The sequence below is a fragment of the Scomber japonicus genome, chromosome 2, assembly GCF_027409825.1.
Source record: "Scomber japonicus isolate fScoJap1 chromosome 2, fScoJap1.pri, whole genome shotgun sequence".
Classification (NCBI taxonomy): Eukaryota; Metazoa; Chordata; class Actinopteri; order Scombriformes; family Scombridae; genus Scomber; species Scomber japonicus.
In genome coordinates this window covers 4,692,405-4,716,708 of record NC_070579.1, presented here as the reverse complement: position 1 = coordinate 4,716,708, position 24,304 = coordinate 4,692,405, and positions in this window count along the sequence as shown.

Here is a 24,304-nt window from a genome sequence, read left to right as displayed (position 1 = left end):
CCACACTGCTAAGGTGATGTTAGCATGCTTCACAGATGTTACATCCAGTAACTAGGCCTTACATGCAACTACATCTTCTTAACTTGGCACCTTTACACCACACTAATTGGCCTTGAACACAGACTCACACAGTTAAGAGGTTTTAACCCAACTGTACACACCTTGCTTCTGGCAGACCATCTGTAAAGAACTCCAAATTCCTTCAATGTTAACTAGTTATTGAAATGGTCATTTGGTTTTAGTTATTAAGTTAATTATTAACTGAGAGTTGACTCTATACACTTAACAGACTGAACCAAATATTTTCCCTGTTATCCAGGAAGGTGCCCCGCTTTTATTTATTATTAATCATTTTATTGCTTTTCATAATAATTATCTTTGATAATCATTAATTATTGCTTAGAGCCAAACCTTTAATCAGGAACAGAAAATAATAAATGACCAGTTGTTATTTTCTGTTCCTGTTAAAGCACAGAATAAACAAACTGAAAACTGCACCTTCTTTCTAATATGTGGGAAATTTAAGGAAGTCGTCACTCACCTCCACCTTTGCTGTAGTGTGAAGTCCTCTGAGGTCTGTGACCTTCACCTGCACTGTAGCCGCCTGTCCGCTCAGATCCACCACTGACACCACGAACACCAGACCAGAGGACACATCCACATCAAAATAAGGACTGCCTGAAACCAAACTGTAATGCAGCTGATCTTCATCTGCAACATCAGGGTCTGACGCCTGGAGGAGCAGAGAGGAGGATGGGACAGAGGTTAAAACAATCACCCTTTTTAAAATAACATGATTTACTGCTTTCAATAGAACCGAAACCCACTTAAAATCAGTCTACTAAAAATTAATACATAAAAACATTTCAACTGGCTTTTCTTTTTTTCAGCTCTGTAGGATCCATTTCAACGACTGCTGATGTGATTTTAAAAATAAAATGAAGCAGATAGTTCTGGGAGGATGCATGCACGAATAAACTACTACTACTGAATTGCAGGTATATTGTTGCAGATGTGTTGCTAAAATTATATTTTTACATTTACATTTACACAACTACACTCACAGTGTGAACAGTCTGCTATGTGAGATTCTGTTAAAGTACACAACTCCTGATAATTACTTACTGGTACTGCATGTCATATTCAGAGATACTGTGAATGTAGCTTTTGTCCTTATCTCACTCACTGTGGGTTTATGACTGTCAGATGTTTTTTTCTGACAAACGGTACCGCACTGGAGCTGGGTGTGTTTACCTTGACTTGAATGACGGGGGTTTTATACGAGTCGTTGCTGAAGACAGAGGCTTTGTAAACCTCAGGGGGAAACTGTGGCGCCTCGTTCACGTCCTCCACCACAACATAGACCTGAGAGACAGAAAGAAAAAGAAGGTGAAGACACAGAAGAGAAGATCAATCAATCAATCAATCTTTATTTGTATAGCGCCAAATCACAACAGAGTTATCTCAAGGCACTTTACACATAGAGCAAGTTCTAAACCGAACTCTTCAGGTTTTAACTTTAAAGAGACCCAACATCTGTGCAACAACAGTGGCAGCAACAGTGGCAAGAAAAAACTCTTTTAACAGGAAGAAACAGACTCAGAGTGGGAGAACATCTGCCTCGACTGGGATCAGTTCAGGATGCAGAGTTAAACCCTTACTGTATGTGGAGCCACTTTTTCCCCGTTACTTTCTTTGTAAAGGGTTTATAGATATTAATCTTTTGTTTTTAAGAAAAGATGAATAAACCCTTCACTTATTACAGGTTATTAGTAAAGCATTAGAAAGGCCTTAGTGTCTTCAGGTCAAGACTGCATTAGTACCCACAGTACCAACACTGAGGCTCATTTCCTCCAAACTACTTCTGAGTAGACTTCCTCAGAGATGTGAAGGGGATCTGGGATATCTGGGAACTGTGGAGCTTTATCATTGACATCCAGGATGGTGATACTAACCCAAACTGTGTCTGTCAGACCGTCTGTCACCTGTTCCACCGCCAGAACCTTGATACAGACACACAAATATATGAACTCAGTAATTTTTACTGCTTCACATGTCTCTGAGATGTTATTTTATGTTATATTGTCCAAAACTGTTTCAGGGTTATTTTTGAATCACACAATACAATTCAGAAATGTAATTTCACTATAAATGCTTTAAATTGTGTTTTTTTCATGACAAATATTTAATAGGTTGAAATAAAATGCACAAATATTTCTCAATCTTGCAAATGAAAAAACATAACCACTTGTGTAGCAGCATAGAACTGCCTCCCTAAGTGAAAAATATGCTCTTACATTTCTCATTATAATGAGAAAAAATCTTTGTTTTCAGATTTAATTCTGATGAAATCTAGACTGCTTAGTAAGAGCAGAATTATGTGTTGGCCCTAAAGAAAAATGTGATTACAATTATTTTTCAATATAACTTGATGACAATTAGCTAGCTAGCAGGCTAGTGTTAGCATTCACATTATCGTTCATGGTACCAAATCATTACAGACTGCTAAATTAACTCAGTAAATCTACTGATGGCTTATGTGACAACAGCACAGTGGTGCTTTGGCCAAAAAACACTTCCTGTTTGAATAGGGTCAAATGACACTATATGATGTGACTGGTGTGTGTTGTACTTCAGGGCCCAACATAAAGAAAGTATGTGAAAACTACCACACTAAAAATGGTACGGTAAGGCCCAATGAAATTTGATAGAATCTCATTATGCTGCATTATTGTGCCACACTTCAACTCTTCAGAAAAGCAGCATTTGCTGTCCACATCAGTACATCCTGGCTTCTATTGCTGTGTTCCTGCTGTATAAGAGTCACTTTGGTTTCTGAGTGTTCAGTGTCTAAAACTGGTGCCTTTTACTCACAGGGATTACTTAACATCATTATTTGACACTTTGGCCACTTTGAAAATGAACATTTGACATAGTAACAATAGATTTATCACTGAAAATGAGTTAAAGCACAATAGAATAAAAGGTCCCGTTTAAACTATCAGTACCTCGACGTTGAGTCTGGCTTCGCTGTTCATCTCCTCTCTGTCAATGGCAGTCACCACAGACACAACCCCACTGATGGAGTCAATGTTGAAGTTTGGACGATACTTTTCTGGAGTCACTGGACAAACATGGAACATGGTATATATGTTAGCATTTTTACACATATTTAGAGTGGAATTTAATTTCGCAATCCTAAAAATGCCAATAAAACTAAACCTTGAACCTTGTTATACTTCAAAAGGTTGAATTCAATGCTTGTATCGACTGTCATTTACCTGCACTGATGCTGTAAGTGAAAGTCGTGTTGATCCCAGTGTCTCCAGGCAGAGCCTTTATTGCCTCTGGGTGAATGAAGTTGAAAGGCCCAACCTGAAATATATAATATACAAATAGTTAATGTAGGTTCCTAATTAATGAAGCCTTAGCTTAACGCTCTAATCATTATCTTGTTGTAATCCACACCAACGATAATAAAAACTCCACAGATCCTCTTGATTCGGTTCAACTGTTTACTTCAAAAATGAAACAGCGGTACAAACATTAATCCAAGATAAGAAAATAAAAAAGAAAGACAAGAGGAGGTAGAGAGGTCAAAAAATGTGTGGCTCCACTTCATGCTTGTCTGACCGAATGACTCCACAGGTAACCCCACCCACACAGATCCTCACGTTAAAAAAAAACAAAGTCAACCAAATATACAAAATGACTAGAAAGCCACAACGTACTACCAAATATCACGAAAACAATACAGGTGAGAAATTTAAACATTTTAAATTATCCACACACATATTTTAAGTGTAATGAATTAAACTATTAACGTTTTACTTACTGTAAATACAAACTATCAATATTTTAATCTGTAAATACTGTAAATAGCTCTTTTCTATCAGCATAAACATAAATCACCATTTAACCTATGAACTTAAATCATTATTCAAATATTAACTCAAATTACATTTAGGCTCCTACAGTTAATTTAAATCTTCTATAGATCAAATTCAAAAGCAGCACTTCAAATTGAAAGAGAACACAACAGAATTTATAAAAATATAACTATTTCTTAGTACCTAACTTACTCATTAAAGTGTCTTAAAGGACAGATTCACAATCAGGAGCCAAAATTAACAATAACACTGTTATTCTCTCTGTAATCATTCCTCCTGTTCATAGTGACCATTAGAAGATCCCTTCATAATGTTTACAATGTAAGTGATGGAGGACTAAATCCACAATCCTCCTCCTGTGCAAAAATGTATTTAAATATTTGCCTGAAGCTAATATGAAGGTTCAGAAAGGGCATCAAAATGAGTCAGATCAAGTAGATATCTCACAATGTTACAGTCTTTTTAGTACCAAAGTATTTTTGTTACTATACTTCTATCAAAGCTCAACAAGAAACACTAAGAGGGAATTTGATGCTAAAAAGACTGTAAACGTTGCAGATAGCCACTTGATATGACTAACTCAGAGTGCTGAAGCCTCACATCTACTTTTAAAATGCATTGTTTATGGTCAGTATAAAGAGGAATGATTACAGAAAGGAAAACATGTTTCAGTGTCATTTTGGGCTCCTGGCTGTTGTTTTAAGACAGATTTGAAAATTGTAAACCTGTCTTTAAATTCTATTGTGACAACTATACTTCCACAATGGTGCAGTAAAATCAGGAATTGTCAACACATGTAGAACTGTGATCTAAAAACTCACACTGCGTTTTCAAATGCCCTGAAGTAATGTGTTGTCATACAGATGATAAATGTTGTTTGTTTGTATTGTGAAAGATATCACTAAGATATAGACATGAGAGATATATGCAGCATTTAGTTTAAGAGACTCACATGATTCTCTGGAATATAGGCATTGTACCACCCGGAGCTGAAATATGGGTTCAAGTTATCAGGGTCCCTCACATTAATCAGCATACTGGCTCTGACACTAACCGCCCCGCTATCCTGTAGGGAAACATGGTAAAGACAGAGTAAATCATGTATTCATAGAGTCACTGTTCAATAAATGACTTCAGCTTCATTTATTGATTATTCTTTCCTGTAAATCATACTGTGTGTGTTGATAGTTTGGTGTTACAGTGTCACATACCTTTGCTATCACAGTGAAGCTGTAGGATTGAACGCAAGTGTAGTTCAAAGGTCTCTTTAAAATAAGAGCTCCAGAGCTGTTCATCATGAAGTCTTCTGAAGTTGGTTCCTTATGAAAGACGGACATCACTAAAGTTACCATTACATCTCTGTACAGGTTAGTGTGACTAAACATACAGAAGCCCAGAGTGGCAAAAGTGACTCACCTACTTTTATCACAATTTAATTTAATTAGGGCCCGAGCGCTGACCAGCGCGAAGCCCTATTGTATCTGTCAAGATTATTATTCTTCTTCTTCTCTGAAAAATTTGATATTTTATGGTTTGCATAAATGGGCGTGGTAAAATGGCTCTCTAGCGCCCCCTGCAAAATCATTACAATCGAGCCCCTCGCCACAGATTGACATAGAGAAACGAAACTCGGTACACATGTTTATCATGTCAAGACGCACCAAAAAGTCTCTTGGACACATACCCTAACCCAAACAGGAGGTCGTCCATTTTGAATCAAATTATTGATTTTAATGCAGATTTTGGCATCATATTTGAATGAACTAGTCCTAGAGATTTCATCCCATCAACTTCAAATTCACACAGAGTCATCTTGAGATATTGGAGATGAAAAGCTATCAAAAGCTTTTTCGCCCGTCATTCCTGGTTGCCGCGGTGACGCGGCGAATTTCGATGTCTCGCCATCAAATTTCAAACCCTCATAACTTGAGTCCACATGTTCTGAGCTTTTCCAAATTTCAGATGCTTGTTCAGCGTCCTGGTCTGAACACATGTACAGTCTCATATTTAGTGACAGTCAAAGCGCCACCTACTGGCAACAGGAAGTCCCTTGCGTCATTCTTTCACTAATTACTCCCATAATCTTAAGTATTTACACCTGAAATTGACTCAGCTGAGACATAACACCAGTTATCAAAAGCTTTTTTATGACTTATTCCTGTTGGGCGTGGCTGTGCGGACAATTTCGATGCTTCGCCATAAAGCAGGAAGTCCTTATAACTCCTACAGACATTGTCCCATCTACACCAAATTGATCACACATGTAGAGGGTCCCGCCCTGAACACATCTATGCATCAATACTGCTTCATACACACAGCGCCACCTACTGGACACAGGAAGTCAGCCTCATATGACAAACATTATCCAATTTATATGAAAATAACAGGATGTGTTCTCCACATCATACACTGCAACATGACATATAATTGGTGGGTGATCTCTAGCGCCACCTAGTGGACACAGGCAATGTGACTTAGCCCCATCACACAATGTTCAATAAAAGCCTGGGTGCCAAGAAGTCTACGTGCCCGCTGTGTCTACCGTGTGACTGCAGCATGCACCGACATGCACATACGGGACAGTGCATGGGGGGGGCGAGGGCCCGTTCATCGCTGCTTGCAGCTTTAATTACATTTGTATTGGGAGTAAAAAATCATCAGACTGTCTTCACTTCCTGCTCCATAGAGCAGGGCAGGAGGATGAGGCTTGTGAGACACGCCCTGTAAATGACCTTAAGTATAAACAGAATATTTCTAAAAATGTGTTTGTTTTATGTTTGTTTATTTATTCATTTTCTGAGCATTCTTTAAGGCCAGGTTATTATTTCTTCAATTATAACAGACGTTAAATTTGCTGCTTTTGGGGGCGCTGCTGAGCTTTGATGGAGTAGGACGTGAGTTTGGAAGCTCCTGCCGATTTCGATTAAAATTGTTATTGTTTTGCGCCTTTTGGTCACATTTTTATTGGTCTTACGCCGCAATACTTTTTGTTGGGAAGTTTTAATCTGGACTGCGTAAAATGGCTGGAAAGAACTCTAAAACTCGCAATACTATTCAGACACAACTGAGGCCCGGTCCACAGGCTGCGACCGCATCCTCGAGTGAGCCGCCGGCCCCTGCAGAGGTCGCCTCGACGCATGCTAACCCTGACATTGCTGCCCTCAAACCTGAGATGCTGGCCTCGCTGAGGAAAGATATTACTGACATCTTTAAAAAGGAACTCCAGGACACTCTCGGGGATGCTTAGTCTACTATCAAGCTCGACCTGCAAACGGTGAAGACACAGCTGGCAAACGATAAAGCTGCTAACGATGCTACCATGTCCAAGCTAAAAGAACTCAGAACCAGACTCAGAGTGGGAGAACAAAACATATAACAATCCTATCTAACTAAATAGCCACAGGAAACAAAAATGATCTTTTAGGCTCAATTTCATATTTGGTCATATTGCTTTCCTCGCTCTACTACCCATCCATCCATTCAGTCCAAACTTCCTCAAATCAACAAGTGATGTGATGAATGATTTTATAACTGAGTATGCCAATATGTGTGGATATCCTATATGCCACACGTTACTCCGCTCGACTTCAAATTGTTTTATTTTACACACTGTTGCTCCAACATGATTTACAACACACGGACGTAAACGTGTCTAAAACATCAAATGCGTGATTTTCCTTGACCACCTTTACCAAACGTGATCTTTGATCATCGTGAAATGTTTTTCAGAGGTGCAACAAGCTGGACCTGTAAGGTAGCTGTCATTGCAATAACAGTGGTCACAAGTTAATTTGGCCGTGGTGTGTTGACAGTCGTGGCTATACAAACGTCATTTTTAATTCAACAGTAATTGTATCACTTTATGACAAGTACTTGCTGTGTAGATACGTGGCCTAACGGTAAATCACTAGGCTGAGAATCGTGGCATTGACGGTGCTCGGTATGGTCTGATTCATCCAGCGCGACTTCGCATCACATACAACGGTGTTGAGAAGGACTTCGTTTCAGCGGAGGAAGCCAGCGACTATATCAAAACTTTGATTTCTGGGTGAGCTGAGCTCCAATAGTCTTTCAGTCCTGTGTTGTATAATATTGTTATAAAACAAGGCTATATTTTGTGATTTTGCGCTCAGTTCAGACTAGAACTACCTCATTTGCTATTATATCTGCTATTGTATGCTCTCTGTACCTACTTGTACAGGACTTACTGTTGTTAATTTGTATTTTCACTTGGTTTGCTATTGTATCCATCTGTTCTCTGGGGAAATTTGATTTAAGTTAATGAGGCGATCATCTTTTTGTTTTGTTTGAATGCTCCCCTAGATGAAACAACATTTTGTAATGTCAGGGTTTTTTTTCCCCTTCTTCTTTCAATAACGTGTTTATCACCAGCACATAGGGTTAAAGAGTTGAAATCGGCGTGAGTTTGTTTTTTCTATTTTCTTCTTTTTCTCTTTTTCTTTTCTCTGTCGTACTTTTGTTTGCTCCGCTTAGTCTCCCGGTTGTTCCAACACTATTCTGGACAACTTTTGGTTATTGTGGCAAACACTGCTGTCTCCTCTGTTCTGTAGTTCTATGGGGACTTTGGGTGTATTTATGTTTAGGGGTATCTCCGGGGGAGGGTGTCCCACCTCGGCTCTCGATGACCATATGTGTGTTATAGTTCTTCATGACCGGGTTGCTCAATATATATAATTGATATCCATAGGCTTGTCTTTAACTCATTACATGCATTACATGTACTCCGGTAGACCGGGAACTAGACACCAAACATTGTATTGTTCCGCCTACACATCACTAACCTCATCATGACAGTATAAGTGCGCGGCACTATATACTACATCCTCTTTTCTCAACATGAAAGCTACACTTCATTTATTGTAATAAACTACTGTTTATAACTGAACTGTGTGTGTCTTATTACTGCCACCACTGAACATATAGATATGCAAAACAAATGTGCTTCTATCTTCTATTCGTACAAATAATCAATGCCTAAGATTATCTTGCCCTGTCTACAGTAACATGCCTTTATACTCTCAACTAAGAACAGGGAAATAACATTTCTTCCCTTAACATGTATCATTGTTCCATTAACAATTCATTTATCATGCAACTCTTCTTTTCTTTCTTTTTTTTTTTCTTTTTTTTTTTTTTTTTTTTAAGCAGACCAGATAGGTCAGTTAGGAGATGACCTTTGCCGTTGGCTCATCACAAAGTCTTTATACCTCTCAGGTGGTCGAACAAGTCGCCCACATCTGGTTTGAGATGGCTGTGATGTGGATGAGAGCTCGATGTCAACACTATCTGCTGTACCTGCATCTGGTGTGCTGACCTGCTCATCATCTAATGAGTCTGTTTCTGAATTCATTTGGGCGCTGTGTGTTGTTCTCCTCAGGTGGCGTCTATTGCGTCTATAGTGCTGACCAGAAGATGTCAATATGTCATAGGACCTTGGCTCATCCCTCTGTGCCGTGACCACTGCTGGACGCCAGCCTTGCGGTGTCTCCATATGAACAGTACTCCCAGGCTGCAGCTCTGGAAGCCGCTTTGCTCCTCTGTTGTAGTATTGCTGCTGCCTTGTTTGCAGATTCTGGAGAGTTGAGTGTACTTCTTTAGGTACGGCAGGCTGAAGAATAGTGCTGGAGGTTGGTAGAGTGCTTCTAAGAACTCTGCCCATGAGCATCTGTGCTGGGGAATACTCCATGCCTGTCACAGGTGTGTTCCTCAGGGTGAGAAGTGCAAGATGGGGGTCAGTGTTTGTATGTTGTGCTTTCTTCAGCACGTGCTTCACTGTTTTCACTGTTCTTTCTGCTAGTCCATTTGATTGTGCATAACCTGGACTGGAATGAGTGAGTTTTATGCCCCATGACTCTGCAAAGCTTCTCATTTCCTGACTTGCAAATGGAACATGGTCACACACAATCTCTTTTGGTATTCCAATCCGCGAGAAGACCGATTTCATCTTGTTGATGACAGTGTGTGATGTTTTGTCTTTAATGTTCAATACCTCTGGGTATTTTGAGAGGTAGTCCACTATCAGCAGAAATGACTGACCTCTGATTTCAAAGATGTCGGCTCCCACTTTAAGCCAAGGAAGCTCGGGGATGTCATGTGAGATCAGTGGCTCCTTCTGATTCCTGGGCTGGAACTGCTGGCATGCTCCACACGTCTCGACCATCTGTTCTATGTCTCTTGTCATACCTGGCCAGTACCAGTGTTTCCTGGCCAGTGCTTTTGTCCGCTGTATCCCTTGATGAGCTACATGCAGCCTCTGCAGCATCTCTGATCTCATAGTTGTCGGTAGGATTATCCTGTCTGCTGCAAACATTACTCCCTCTCTCACAGCCACTGTGTGTCTGATTGGCCAATATTGTATCAATCTAGAGTCTACTAGTTTTCTGTGTCGAGGCCAACCAAGTCTGTGTGTGTCATGCAATAGCTGCAGTGTTTTGTCCCTTTTCGTTTCGCTCTTGAGCTGCTCTAGAGTCTCTGTACTCAAGGCGTCTGTCGGCTCCAGAGCATAGACAACTCTCTCATCTGTGATATCATCTGCAGCCACGTGTTGTTCATGTGGCACAGCTCGTGAGAGTGTGTCCGCAATCAGTAACTCTTTACCTGGTGTGTAGATGACATTTAAGTCATAACGCTGCAGCTGTAGCAGCATTCTCTGCAGCCTAGAGGGAGCTGTTCCAAGTGGCTTTCTCAGGATGTTTTCCAATGGTTTGTGGTCCGACTGAACATTAACCCTCACCCCATACACATACTGGTGGAACTTCTTGACAGAGAAAACTATGGCTAAGAGCTCCTTCTCAATCTGTGCATAGTTCTTTTCTGTCTCTGTCAGTGCCCTTGACGCATACGCTATTGGGTGGTCATCTTGTAAGAGGCATGCTCCCAGGCCGTCCTTAGATGCATCAGCCTGTATGATGAGCTGTTTCTGTGGATCGAAGAATCTGAGCACAGGAGCGTTTGTGAGAGCATCTTTCAGTTTTTTGACTGCCTCGTCATGTTCGTGTTGCCACTGCCACATATTGTCCTTCCTGAGCAGCTGTCTCAGCGGCGCTGTTATGGTGGCCTCACCTGGGATGTATTGCGCCAGGTATTTTGTCATGCCTAGCATCCGCTGTAGTCCTGCTTTGTCAGTGGGTGGAGGCATCTCAGCTATGGCTTTAACTTTTGCCTCATCTGCTTTCACACCCTCTGAAGTGACGACGTGGCCCATGTAGTTGACACTGCTCACCTTGTACTGTACTTTCTCTTTGTTGAATTTCACATTTGCTTCTTTTGCTCTGATCATCACTTTCTGTATTATCTCATCATGTTCTTTTTCTGTAGCTGCGGCGATGATCATATCGTCAGCTATGATGTGTACTCCTTGTATGTCACCGAATGTTTCACAGTTGCGCTGTTGAAAAACCTCGCTTGCTGACTTGATTCCAAACGGCAGACGTTTGAACCTATATCTCCCCCACGGTGTGTTAAATGTGCACAGCAGCGATGACTCCTTGTCAAGCTTTACTTGCCAGTAACCGTCCTTCTCGTCTAGCACTGTGAATATCTTCTTACCAGCTAGTTTGCACAAGACTTCATCTGTTGTGGGGATGGAGTAGTGCTGTCTTAGTATTGCTTTGTTTAGATCCGTGGGGTCCAAGCAAACCCTCAATTTCTTCTTATCTTTCTTTTCTGTGACTACAAGGCTATTTACCCATGATGTTGGCTCAGTCACCTGTGCAATCACATCGGCTCGTAGCAGGTCATCAAGAGTGTCCCTAAGTTTATCTATCACGGCCAGTGGTATTTTTCTGCAGCCATGTATGACTGGGGTAGCATTGGGGTCTGTGTGGATGTGATATTCTCCAGCAAACTCCCCTAGACCTTCAAAGACTGTTGGGTGTTGAGCTATCAGCTCCTCCTTTGTAGTTGGATGTTTCACGTCCAGTTTGTTGATGTCCAGCCTTTTTACCAGGTGCAAGTCTTCACAAGCCTCACCCCCGAGGATAGGTGTGGATGAGTGTCTTGATATGTAAAACGGCAGACTTGCATGAGCTTTGGGTGTGGAGCACTTGAGTGTGAGTAACCCCTCTGGTCTCAACCTCATCCCGCCATAAGCCACTAGCACTGTTCTTGTGGGCTGTAGCTGCAGGTGTGCTCTCCTATCACGTCTGGCCTTCCTCTTCATGGACTTAAACATCCTCAGCGGTAGGACATTGGCCTCTGCTCCTGTATCCAATTTGAACCTGACCGACATGTTGTCAACCCGTACTTCAGAGTACCAGGACTTGTCAAGGCTGGAATCGAGCTGGTCAATGTTCACTGTTCCAATAAACAGAGTGTCAATTTCTGGACTGATATCATGCACCGTCCTTCTATGCTGCGCTTTACCTGACCCACACATCTTTGCATAATGGTTCTGTTTACCACACTTGTGGCAGGAAACTCCATATGCTGGGCATTCTTTGGGCTGGTGTGATTTTCCACATTTTCTGCATGTGTTTATATGTCCACTGCTTTGTGTGTGTTGAAAAGGTTGCTTTGTTCCTTTATTTCGTGGGTGACTGTCCCGTTTTTTCTTATGCACTGTATGTACAGATCTCTCTTGAGCGGCTGCGCTCACACTCATTGCTTGTATTTGAGTTCTGGCGGTCTCAGCTGCTCGGCAAGTGTCTATGGTCTTCTCTAATGTAAGATTTGGCTCTCTTAAAAGTCTCTCTTTAAGACGCTGGTCATTCATACTGAACACAATCTTGTCTCTGATCATGTCGTTTTCCGAGGCGCCAAACTCACAGTCCTTACTTTTTTGTCTGAGCTCTGTCACATATTTATCAATGGAGACAGAGGTTATCATCGGGTGTGCCCAAAATTGGTGTCTTTCAAATACTGTATTCTTCTTGGGCAGACAATACAACTCAAAAGCTGTGAGAACATCTTTCACAGTCTTTTCTGCTGGAAGGTTAAGTGTGTTATACACTTCGAGAGCCTCCTCTCCTAGTGCGTGCAGCAAGATGGCGACTTTGATCTTTTCGTCCTTACCCTCTGCACCACTCGCGGTCATGTAGATCTGGAAGCGCTGTTCCCATCGTCTCCAGTTTTCACCCAAGTTGCCTGTCAACACCAGTGGTGATGGTAGTTTGAACTGCTCCATCGTACTGTCTCCTGTCGTTGCAGGTCTCCGTGCGTCTCCCACTCTTTGAGGAATGCTCCCGCACGACTAGCACAGCGTTTAGCTAGCAAAACTCCGGTGTTTTCCGACCTCAGCAAACTGACGAACTGGACCGACTTCTGACACCATGTTATAGTTCTTCATGACCGGGTTGCTCAATATATATAATTGATATCCATAGGCTTGTCTTTAACTCCAAGAACGTTACTTTATTACCACACACTTGTAGCCCGCATTACATGTACTCCGGTAGACCGGGAACTAGACACCAAACATTGTATTGTTCCGCCTACACATCACTAACCTCATCATGACAGTATAAGTGCGCGGCACTATATACTACAGTGTTTTTGTTGTTTCTCTTATTTAAATGGTTAATGGTAATATTCATCCCAGTTTTGCTGGGTCAGGCACACCTCTTAGATTTATTAGTTGGAATATCAGAGGCATGGATAATCCTGTTAAGAGGTCTAAGGTTTTTACAAACTTGAAGCGTTTAAACTCTGATATAGTATTTTTACAGGAGACTCATCTTCGCATTAAAGATCACCATAGGTTACATTGCCCCTGGGTAAGTCAAGTCTTTCACTCAAATTGTAACTCGAAAGCTAGAGGAGTCGCCATTCTTATTAACAAGAAAGTTCAGTTCTCACCCACTGATGTTATTGCTGATGTTATTGGCAGATACCTCATAGTTGCTGGTACCCTATGCAAAAAAAGGTTTTGTTGGTAAATGTATATGCCCCGAACTTTTTTATTTAAAGTATATTTTTCGGGCTTTTTGCCTTTATTGTACAGCACAGTGGAAATAGACAGGAAACAGGAGGCAGAGAGAGGGGGAATGACACGCAGGATAAGACCGCTCGGCTCAGGAGTCGAATCGGGATCACCTGCAACGAGGACTATAGCCTCAACACATGGGGCGGGCGCGCTACCCGCTGAGCTATGCTCAACCCCATATGCCCCGAACTTTGATGATGTTGAATTCGCTAACAGATTACTGGGAAACATCCCCTTCTTGAATACTCATCTGCTGATCCTCGGAGGAGATTTAAATTGTGTTTTTGACCCGATCTTGGATCGGTCGAGTCCTCGTAATCTGACTCAATCTGCTATGTCTAAAACATTCTCAGATTTTATGAAACAGAATGGTCTTATTGATCCGTGGAGATTTCGTAATCCTTCTATTAAAAATTTTTCTTTCTTCTCCCAGGTGCATCATTCATATTCTAGGATCGATTACTTTTTTATTGACAGTACTCTTAATTCATGTGTAAATTCATCTGACTATTTAGGTATTGTAATATCTGACCATTCACCTTTACTATTGGATATTCGACTTTCTACCTATAAACATAGCCCACCACTTTGGAGATTTAACTCTCTTCTTTTGGCAGATAAAGAATTTAACAAATTAATTTCTAATTCCATTGATGAGTTCTTGTCTTTTAATCAAAATGACTCCTCTTCATACTCATTGCTATGGGAGACACTAAAATGTTACCTGAGAGGTCAAATTATTTATTATACTGCTCTTTCTAATAAAAAGATGAACGCTAGGCTTAATGAATTTACTCTTGCAATTAGTAACCTTGATCAAAGTTACGCACTGAACCCTTCTCCGGAACTTCTTAAGCAGCGTCTTGATTTACAAGCAGAATTCGATCTCATTTCAACTAAAGAGGCAGAGCGCTTGTTACTACGTAGTCCTGGTTCATATTATGAACATGGCGACAAGGCAAGTCGTTTATTGGCACATCAGTTACGACGACAAGCCACTTCCTGTTTGATACCTAGTATTATAAACACTCATGACACTATTACTACAGATCCCTTGGAAATTAATGCTACTTTTAAATCCTTTTACTCTTCGTTATATAAATAAGTGTGACTAAGTGTTTCCCTAATCTCCCCTCTTTACCCCCAGAACACCAGTGGGAATCTGTGCTAACATTCATTCCTCATCACAGAGGAATCATTTCAAAGTTATATGATTATCTTGGCTTTTAGCACCCACTCAAATGTTAAACTTAAGTGTACATGGGAAGGGGAACTGGGAATACAAATGCATGAGGAGACCTGGGAACAGGCCATACAGAGGATACGATCTACCACCTCTTGTGCTCGTCTTGGACTTATTCAATTTAAGGTCTTATACAGGGCACATTTTTCTTTCAGGGCAAGTCTAGACTATACGAACTGTATTCGGAAGTGGAAGACAAATGTGATAAATGTCATGGCTCCCCTTTTCACCTTAGCCACATGTTTTTTCTTTGTCCTGGTCTGAAAGGTTTCTGGGTGGGTTATTTTTCTACTATGTCCACTGTTCTTGGGGTAAATATTCAACCATGCCCTCTGATTGCCATATTTGGGATTCCTGACCCCTCACTTGCATTTCACTCTACACAAAAGGATACTAAAGCATTCACTTCCTTATTAGCAAGACGTTTATTATTGTTGCATTGGAAATCTGCTAAATATCCTTCTATTTCCCGGTGGCTTAAAGATGTCATGTTTTTTTTAAAACTTGAGAAAATTAAATATACGCTGGATAGAGGATGTACAGTCAAATTTTTTCAAAAATGGCAACCCTTTATTTCCTATTTCACTAATTTAGAGGTACTACCTGATTAAATGTGTGCCTGTTACTGTTATACCTTTTATATTGCATAAATAACCAGTAGTATGTGTGTTGGTCATGATGAGCCATGGATGAGCCAGGTGGGTGTGGGTGTGGGGTTGTTTACTGTTTATTGCGTGGCACTCTGTAAATTAATTTAATTATTTTCTTATACACTTTTGTCAGAGTGTTTTTGTTTTGTTTTGTTTTGTTTTGCATATGTAACCTATTACATATGTGTGTGTTAAAAAGAAAAGAAAGGGCGAATTGTATATCTGAAACTGAAAGTATTGTATTGCTTACAATAAAAATATTTGGCCAAAAAAATTTGCTGCTTTTATTTTTAAAACGCCTCAGGGGGAAAAAAAGGGCATCTAGAGTTTTTATCGTCAGTGTGTCTGTATAGTTAAAAGTGTGTCTACCTCACAGGAGGAAAACAGATATTGTTTAATTAGCACCTGGCTGATAAGGGCACAAGGTTTGTGGTCATTTCTTTTCATGTCATGTTTAATGCCTAGCTCAAATTGTGGTGTCTTTTATAGTTTCATGCAGTTTTATGATTATGTATTTTGGCTAGCGGGAATGCCAATTAGCATCTTATCGGTTTAGATTAAAGGAGATAAAGCCAGTTATTTTATTGATCTGTTTATTAATGCAAGAGATGTATTTGTGTGTTTTATATTAACTTTAAAATATATGGTTAAAGTAGTGTAACAGTTAAAAATACATCATTTCATTTGGTTGAATATTGTTAGGTTATGATATAATAAATTCATTATTATAAAGGAAGATAATTATATTTTATGTTTGTCCTCTTTCGTAGCTCTTATGGTGTGTTCAAGTGTGTACAAGGTTCATGAAAATAAACACTGTGAACCATCAGTTAAAGAGTCTGACCATCATTCAGCCGGGGATGCTACACGCCCCCTTAGCCGTCCAACCGAGGTTTCAGAGCCTCTGTCAATCATGCCACCACAACCCTAACCCCCTTATTATATCATCAAATGAATAATCAAAAACAAACTTATCAGGAAAAGTAGCATTTGGACAAACAACATTGTGATAAGAACAAGCTTAAATGACAGAAACCATCTTTGGGGAAAATGTATTTGATGTGGTGGGGGGGGGGGGGGGGCTTATGACCAATACTGCAGCCAGCCACCAGGGGGCGAAGAGATGTTTTAGCTTCACTTTCGGTGAGCTAACACGATGCCCATAATTATATACATTCAATGGTACTGACTACACCCTGGAGTAAGGATCAACCTCACTGCAGCAATATGAGACGTTAAAACATTGTAGTTAAGCAAAAACAAGATTTTCAGCTGAAGTTCAGTTTAATCTTTAGATTAAATAAAATGTGAAGCCCAGTAAACATTAAAGTTTTACTGATATTATCACAGTGTTTCTTTTCCTGCAGGCAAGAACACATTAAGAGCTGAGGATAGAATATCACAAAACAGAATTTGCTAAAAATGGCTTTTAGCAAATTACAATCTTGGCTTTTTCTTTTCCAAAGTTTCCTAGTTGATTAAGATGCAGTCACTGCCTGGTGGAAGAAGTTTGACACTTTGAGTTTACTGAGGTCTAAAAGTTTGTCAGATAGTTGATATATAAACACCAAAAACAACCCAACTGATATGCAAAAGTTACTTTTCATTATCACCACCTAAACTGATCTAAGAACTTTTTTGTCAATGTGGACAAGAGGTTGATATGTTAACATATTATTGTCATAATTTGGAGGTGAGTATTTGAGGTTCTCTCAGTATTGGTGTAAATGGAATAGTTTGATCTTCTTACCATGGAAAATGTCACTTCATTATTCGCTGGTGTGATGTCATCATCCTTCACTTTCATTTGAAAAATTATGGTGTTCACAGGTTCTGCCTGAAAGGAGAAAAATTGAATGAATGGATGCAGATTCAGTTTCTCCACAAGTCAAACATTTAGCCTGAAATTAAAATGTGTTACCATGTTTATCTTCTGTCTGAATTTAAGATAATTTCAGTAGCATTTTGGATGAGCAAGTCTGTAGTTTGTGGTCATGTTTGTCACTCAGTGGTAATATCAGATAACACTTACAGTAAGTTACAGAAATAAAATGAATACTCTAATGATGCCTTTGTGCGGAGCATTAACTGTGTGTGCTCCAGAATAACGTCAAAGTTGCATTAAATGCGACCTGACTGTTCTGATTGCAGTCACATTCAAAACAATCTGATATGTATCCGATTCAGTACCACATTTGAAAGTGATATGGGTCACATTAGAGAGAACACATTGGATTCAGGTCACTTTTAACTGTGGTGTGAACGTAGCCTAAGTTGCATACTGGACCCTGATCGACTCCAAAGTACGTTGTAATGTCACAAATCATACACAGAGGCCCGCCCTTTAAAACTGGATTTGAAATCAGTTCAGAGAAACTTTCTACTTACAGCAGATAAATGTGAAAACAGCTCTCCAGTGTCAAACTCTACACATACATCATTCTCTACAGTGAGAGCATCAGACAATCATCCTACCACATAGACATGTATCATACAGTCTTTTCCTAATAGATTTCAGTGACGTACCTCAGACACAGTTTTGCCGTGGGGTACAGTTACAAATGTCGGAGCGTAATCATTGAGGTCGGTGATTTTCAGCTTCCGAGTGTGGTGGTACTGCAAAGGTAAAAACATCATTTGAAATATTTAATTTTGAGATGTTAGTGGATACTGAAACTGTACAGAAATGTTGGCTTTTCACCCACCTTAAGTTCATCATCACACATGATAGAATAATACAAGTTGCTGTCAGACTGTAAGACAAAACACAGTGGATTAAAGGTCTGAGATGATGTACAGGACGTATAGTGCAAAACTTATACTGCAGACATCTTTATTATAATTAAAGCAGTGGTACTACTACTACTACTACTACAGTAAAAGTACATAAGTGTTATGAGCTTGATGAAGTAAAAGTACATGATCTGATCTGTTCTCAGTATTTAGACTTTTTCTCTGATCTTTGATTTTTGTTGAAACATTTTTTTAACATCACATGGAAATACTCATGTAAAGTTAGAGTACCTGAAAAATGTAGTTAAGTACAGTACTTGAAATAACTACTTTCCACCACTGATTTAAAGTATTTATAAAGATGAAAATTAACTGATTATGTTTCTGTCCCTGCAGCTCAGTAAGGTGGACAAACTCTGGCAAAACACAAAGAGGGTATTTGTACTAATGAAGACTGTACCTTTACAAAAGACTGCTAAATACAAAACTTGTATTATTAGTTGAAAGAAATCATAATGGAGGTGGAAAAATATATTTGGAGTTAATAATTTATAAACAATTTCAAGGAGATGGTGTTAACTAAACTCACGTCTATCAGCACGTCTGCATCTAGCGGCTTCTTAGTGCGAACGGTTGCATTGGTTTCTCCAGCAGTGAAGATCAGCTCCAGAAACATCAGGTGGAAGGGGAAGATGTAGGGCACCAGCTCCACATTACTTCCTGCTGTGATGCCAGTCACCAACTCCACATCCCCTGTTTATGTGGAGGGAGAGATAAACATATCTACCATATACTGTACATCTATATGTATAATTGTATTTTAACAGTAATTAACAGAGTACAGTGTGTATAGTAAGGTAGTAGACTTACCAGATTAAACATGAAACCAATTTCAATTTAAACACAATTAATTCTTCAATAATGTTTAATAAATTGGGATTTGACTGTCATGTCTACTTTACCTGAAAATCCTTCGTCCACTGGACCAATATCTTTGTGCCCTCCCCCATCACAATTTATGACTGTAGTAGCTTGAGGGACAGAAAAACACAGTTTAATAGAGAATACACAGATCACAGCTGGTTCACAGTAAAATTATTTTCTCCTTAGTACAACTGGTATCTTCACATGAAGGATGTTTTAGGTTCTTTGGCAACTTTTATAATACAGTTGAGGTCTAAAGTTTACATTCACTTGTGTGGGAGATTTCTGTCATGGAAGTTTGGTAATATCAATTTTAATGTCTCTGCAGATCATCAGCACAAACAATTGTTCAAAAGTACAATGGTCTCCATCCAAAGGTTGATGAGAATGTCATTGGTTTAGCAGGTACGTATATGGTCATAAACCAAACTATCAGACACACTGGTGACACTAGAGGAAAAATCAGGGGATTACCAAAATCAGTATGATTCATCATCTGGGGACCATGAATGTTTATAATAAACAGATTAATTCCATCTGGACCAAACAAGTGGAATGAATGACTGAAAGACTGTTCAACATCACTCTGAGTCACATCAAGCCAAAACCAGGTCTGCTGTGATTTCGAGGCTGTTGGGAAACTGTTGAGCTGCCCTTAGAAAGAAGCTCCTGTGCCAAAATGCACACTCACACAACTTTTAAAAGAAGAAACAATATTTTATTTTTCTTACAGTATAAAAGTTTAATATATAAGCAAAAAAAACAAACACTTCCTCAATACAGTACACTCCATGGCTTTGCTGATATAACCTTGGTCGGTCTGGTATGACCAGTAGCTTATTGCGGCTAATGTTAGCGACTTTTAGGTAGTTATTTCTGAGTAATTGGCAAAGTAAAGTCAGTTAGCTGATTTTACTGCCACTCATGGCCAAAGTCATTACTGTTTACTAAAAGTTACATAAGCTCACTTTAAAACTGGACTTTGTTACTGATCACACAGACAAACAATAAACTTCCTGGAGGAGAAAATTACAGTCAGATGTAAAATTGAATTATTTGGCCACAAGAACTATGTTCACATAAATAAAAATGAAGCATTTAATACTAAGAACACTGTCAAACATGGTGGTGTAATTGGTGCATTGCAGAGTGAAGGAAGGAGGAAGATTACCTCATAATTCTTCACAACACAAAACCTTTCATAAGAAAGTTTAATCTTGGACATCATTGAATGTCCCAACATGACAGTGATCATATAAAACACATCAACAGTTGTGTTTGGATGACTACATCAAGCCAAAGTTCAGGCCTCAAATCTACTGAACATATGTGGACTTCCCTGAAAAGACGAGTCCATGTAAGAAAACCAACAAACTCAGTTAAACTCTTCCAGGTCTGCCAATACGAGCGGTCAAAGGAACAACCATAATTATTTATTGCATGCAGCATCTGAAGTTGGACTTTAGAACAGCAACATTTTAATCTAAATGATTTTCAGTAAACTGAGATTATACAGATATAACAGAATAATTTAAAGTTCATATGTTTTTTAGGTGGATGGAAATAAGTTCAGTAGAAGATGAAGACAAAAAAATCAGCAATTTTTTTCTCATTGATTACTGTTACACATTAAATCTATTTTTCAACTCCAGGAAATCCTCCCGTTCTGACTTCACTCACCCAGAGGATTTCCAGAAACAGCACACGCACACACAGAGATGAGGAAGAAATAAGTCCAAATCAAACTGCCAGTGTCCATGTCGGCCCAGCTATGTTTTCCCCATACTTGAAAACCAACACTTTAGAACAATGAAGCTTTAATCTAAATAATTTTCAGTGAGCTGTGATTATCATATTATATTATATTATATTATATTCATATGTTTTTTAGGTGGATGGAAATAAGTTCAGTAGAAGATGAAGAGAAAAAAATGAACATTTTTTTTCTTATAGTTTACTGTTACACATTAAATCTATTTTTCAACTCCAGGAAATCCTCCCATTCCAAATTAAACCGCCAGTGTCCATGACACAGTTATGTTTTCCCCATACTTGAAAACCAACACTGAATCAATACCCTTAATAAAAGCTATTAATAAGAGTCCACAGTTCACCTCACACTATTTCCTTACAGCCCTGTTTTATAACAGACTGTAAAGTGTTACACTGTGCCAAAGAACAGAACCAGGCTGAGTTTTATTTCATGGTGACAGTGTGGAAAAATAATCTACAAGTGAACTTTATTTAGTGTTTTATTTTGTATTTTTTCTATATTTATTTTATTTTTGGGTGGATGGAAATGACTAAATTAGAAGTTTAAGAACAAAATCAGCATATTTTCTTTCTTATTGTTTACTGTTAGTTATGGTAAAATTGAATTCTACCAGATGGTGGTGCGGTGGCTTTACTCTCTCTGTGGATTATTTGGCTACAATACCAAAAACTATGTTTTTGGTATTGGAGGAAGATTGTCTCATAATTCTTCACAACAGCCATATTTTGTTTATTGCATGCAGCACTTGAAGTTGAACTTTAGAACAATGAAAGTTGAATCCATATGATTTTCAGTGAGCTGTGATCAAACAGACACAACAAAATCATTTAAAGTTCATGTATTTCTTTGACTTTGGGCAAATGGAAACAACTTAAATAGAAACATCAGCATTTTTTTGTATAGTTTACTGTTACACATTAAATCTGTCTATTGTTCAACTCCAGGAAATCCTCCCATTCTGGCTTCACTCACCTATAGGACTTCCAGAAACAGTACACGTACACACAGAGATGAGGAAGAAATAAGTCCAAATCAAACCGCCAGTGTCCATGTCGGCCCAGTTATGTTTTCCCCATACATGAAAACCAACACTGAATCGATCACCTTAATAAAGGCTACAGTTCACCTCACACTATTTACCAACAGTCCTGTTTTATGGCAGATTGTAAAGTGTTACAAATTCCACTGTGCCAAAAATCAGGACCAGGCTGAGTTTTATTTAACCCTGAAATGGTGCAGAAAAATAATCTGAAATTAAACTTTACAGTAGGAGATGTTTGGGCTACGCTTAGATGCAGATAAAGGCTCAACCTCTCATTTCCAAATACTGAGCTGCTCTAAAAGTTCATTTTAAGCATGTGTGTACTTTTCATTTGATTGTTTGTATTGTTTTCCTTCTGCAGATTATTGTATCTTGGTGGAGAAATGTAAAATGTTTATTGTGCTTTTGATTTCAGCTGTTAGAAGACTAAACTAAGAGTACATTTACTTATTAAAAGTTTCAAAACACTAATAGTAAACTGTAGGGATGCAACAATATTCAATATTTTATCGAACCATTCAATACGCTCTGTTAGGTTCAATACACAAAGGCAAACAATACAATACAATACAATACTACAATAATGTTTGCTGTTCAACTTGATTGGATACTGCACTTGTTTGATGTGAAGTATCCAATCCATGTTTGTTTTTTATGGAAGGCAATTACGATAAGTGTTACATTTTTATAATAAGGTTTGTGGTTTGACCATATCTGTGCTTTTAATTATTGCCTTTGCTAGTGTGAGTAGTTTTATATCAAGTTGCGAAATTGTACTATTACTGTGGCCCAAAAACCGTGGTGCATACTGTAGGAGCCATTTCTATGTGAATGTGTGTCAAGGTACCAAATTGGGCCAGTAGGTGTCCTCATGGTGTTGGGTGTACATTTCTTTATAGGTGGTAACTTTCTGTCAGGTGTCAGGTGTTGCTGGACGGATGAGCACACAGTTTTTCGACCGCCCCGGGCTCTGTCATGTTTGTTTTTTTAATGTGACACAGCTGAATGGACTTTATATGCACTGGCAATGAATACTTGCATAATATTGAAGATCATTGAAACAGTGAGAAATAAAGAACGCATCAAATGAAGAAGCAATTCCGGAAGCTGTTTGTTTCACTAGACACAAGTTATAATAGTGCAGTAGCCAGCGCGTCGATTACTTTTTAGCCTGTCTGCAGCCCCTCAGTGGCTTTAAGTGTTAGGCTTAGCCGATACACATACTGAACCGTGGGAAAACTGTACCGTTGCATTCTTAGTAAACTGAAAGGGCATGAAACAACACACACACACACACACACACACACACACACACACACACACACACACAAATGTAACCCCAACTTGGACTATAAAATGGCCCTGGACTTTCTCCCTAATGGGCCCACCACCCAGCCGCATACAAACAGTCACTAATAGGGTTGTTCTGATATCTCCTCACTATATTATAAAACAAAACAAATGATTGAAAAGATAAGTTGTAGGCTATTATTCACAATACATGTGTTACTTTGTGTAAAGGAATTAGCCGCCTGGTTCATCCTATTTAATAATTTAATGCTATATTACACTTTTGTTTCATATTAAAGTTTTCAAATGAGAAAACAAATAACTAATTCATTGTACAATTCTGCTGTGATTAATTACTGACAACTTCTTCCTTATATTAATGAAACTGTAGCCTATAAACAAACCCCAGGCTTGTAGTCTCTGTTAGACTAAGTGTCAGCTCATAACTGTGCTCAACACACAAATAACAGAGAAACAAACATTACTCAGATGGAGGACAGTGAGATTTTAACTCTCCAAACTTTTGGTTAAATGTGGAGCTTTATTTAGCCCCTTTCCTCACTCACATGTCAACAGTGATACCAAAGGATGCTTTAGGTTTTCCAGTTTCATTCAACAGCATGGTCTTCTATCCACCTGCAGAAGTGAACTCGCTATAACGACGACATGAAATCGCAGTCAATGGTAACCTGAATAAATGTAGTCTACTGTTTTGTGTCCCTGTTACTTACCAGTCCCTCTGCTGTCTGTCTCTCATCATGTTCATCAGGTTCAACTTCTACCTGATCCTCAACACTACTGCTGGGTGATTCAAT